The sequence below is a fragment of the Grampus griseus genome (genome assembly GCF_964374135.1).
Source record: "Grampus griseus genome assembly, chromosome: X".
Classification (NCBI taxonomy): domain Eukaryota; kingdom Metazoa; phylum Chordata; class Mammalia; order Artiodactyla; family Delphinidae; genus Grampus; species Grampus griseus.
The window spans coordinates 98,167,896-98,170,459 of record NC_138999.1 but is presented as its reverse complement, the minus strand read 5'-3'; the positions used below and the strand labels follow the sequence as shown (position 1 = coordinate 98,170,459).

General features: G+C 37.6%; 1 pseudogene across 1 annotated transcript; it reads right to left on the bottom strand.

Moving 5' to 3' along the window:
* Positions 1 to 1,372: 1,372 nt before the first annotated feature.
* Positions 1,373 to 2,261, bottom strand: LOC309817604 (14-3-3 protein epsilon-like; annotated as a pseudogene). Its single transcript has 2 exons — positions 1,809 to 2,261; positions 1,373 to 1,601 (listed from the first exon to the last, which is right to left on the bottom strand). The product of its transcript is annotated as a 14-3-3 protein epsilon-like (transcript).
* Positions 2,262 to 2,564: the final 303 nt, after the last annotated feature.

Genomic DNA, 2,564 nt, shown 5'->3' with positions numbered 1-2,564 from the left:
GATATTCCTCATTATATAACTTTTGAGATGGAGAAGGAATATTATACCTACCCAGATATAAGGTTACTTGCTGTAGCATTAAGATATTTTTGGCTACAAGTAAAGGAATATATAGTTTAAAGTGGTTTAAAAATAGGTGTTTCAATTCTTGTTGGTTTTTCATTTGTTTTTGTTTTTATTTTACTTACATTACAAGAAATCTGAAAGAGGCTGTTTCCCAGTTGGTACAGTGGCTTAATGATATCCACAAGGATATGGGCCCTTTGTATCCTTTCACATGACCATCCGCAGCAGTAAGACTTTTGTCTTCAGTTTTGTTCTCTCATGGTCACTTAGCTATTGCATCATCCCTCATCGTGTCCTCATACAACCACACCCAAAAGCAGGAATAGAGAGTAGATACTGTCTCCTCATTTGTCTTATTTATTTGACTAGAGATTTTATTTTAGAAATACAGAGGATAGTGGTGCAATAATATTTGACATTTTAAATTAAGGTTTGCTTCATTTAAGTTTAATATTAATTCCATGCTGTGTTTCAGTAAGAACAATACAGATTTTTTGTATCTGTGGATCCAGTCAGACATCCAGTAGTATAAATTAACTTCAAGGCATACAAACTGAACAAAAGAAGTTAAGCGATTGAATGGCTGAGGAACTTATTTCCCCAGGGGAAGAGGGAAGAAGAAACAAAGAATATAACAGGCATGCAGCCTTTTCCATACCACCTTCGATGCTAACCTGCTTCAGAGGGAGAGTAAAAGCAGGCAATGAGCAGCCACAGATCGTTGGACTGTCACCAGCATCATGCTTTTCAGCAACATTTCAGCAGAGTTTGAAGCACTTTTTTACAGTAAGACCATTACAACAAACTCTCCAAAGACCTTTAACCACCTCAAGCTAACACCCAATTAGTTTTAAACATCAGTATAAAATTCAATTTAAACAACCAGAAAAAGGAAAAATGATACCACTTATGCCTCTAGAGTGTGATTAACCTCTCTCTTAGATGTTTGCATCACCTAGAAGTCTAATTGCTTTTGAATGTAATTTCCATTTCTAATGGTGATCCTGCCACATCTGGCAGGAGATGATACAGTAGTGCTGAAAAAGCCTGTATGTAGTCCTATTAGTGTCTTAAAGAACCGAAAAACTGGAACCAGTAAAATGCACAGAAATTCATTCTTGCCTTTAAGAACATTTGAAAACTGTTTTTTTTAAAAAAAAAAAAAAAACAGGGCAGAACCTAAATTCTGAAACCAAATGTAGAAGTCAGATTTGGTGGTTCTCACTGACCATGAGGAATTTCCTACGTGGTGGGATGGGAAAGAATAGGGTGGCTAGGGATGGTTTTTCTTGTTGGCTTTTAGGTCTCACTGATTTTCATCTTCCACATCCTGCAAAAATTCTTTATTCTTCTCTTCACCCTCACCCTGCATGTCTGAATTCAATAGTGTCAGATTATCACATAACAACTGCATGATGTGTAGAGTCCTTATAGCTCTCTTCGCTCAGCATATCCAGCTCTGCAGTTGCATCGAGAGTTGATTTTGCCAACCTGCAGGCATGCTCAGGGAAATTAAGAATTTCATAGTAGGAAAAAAGAAGCATATTCACAGATATAGAGAACAAACCAGTGGTTACCAGTGGAGGGGGTTGGGGGAGTGGGAGATACAAACTATTGAGTGTAATATAGGCAAAGGATGTATTATACAACACGGTGAATAGAGCCAGCATTTTGTAATGACTGTAAATGGAAAGTAATCTTTAAAATTTGTATAAAAATAAAATAATTTCATAGTAAAATACAGTAAAATTGAGAGCAAGCCCTAAGTAAATGGGATGCGTTGGTGGAAGTTCTGTCATTGCAATATCATTAGCAGCTTTAAAGCTACTAGGCTGTTCTTTGCAGCCTCCTTCCTGTGGCAAATTCAGCCAGATACCTGTGATAGTTCCTTTTCATTTTATAATAGAAAACCTTGGACTCGCCAGTGTTAGCTGCTAGAATGAGGTGTTTGTCTGGTATATCCAAACTGTAACAACAGATTAACCTTAGCTCAATCTAGACCATTTGCCAATATTCCTAGATGATTTTTAGTTTGTTTACTCCTTCTTAGTTTCTTCTTTCTGTTTAATGCTGCTGATTATTCTCCAGGAGGCTCTTCTAGCTTCAATCACAATTTTATATACAACAGATAGAAAATTTATTTCTTCAACTGTCAGCTCCACATCTATCCCTGCTACTTTCTTCATTAATTCCATCCTATCATTCAGCCTCCTTGGCCAGATTCCTGGTGTATACCAGATTCTCCTGATCATGCATAGTGCAACAGCTAGCTACAGTGGGGCCTGTGCAACAGATGGAAGTGGATAGGATCTCTCTCTCAGCCTCCTGCTCTGCATCCAGGCAGCCCAATTATCTCTTTTATTAGTGAGGAAACTCTTTCTTAGAACACTCCAGCAAAATTCTCCTTACATCTCTTCACTTCAACAAGGCCATATTACTACACTCTAGCTATAAGGGAGACTGGGGAAGTGATTTTCTACATTTCCATGCTCTATAAT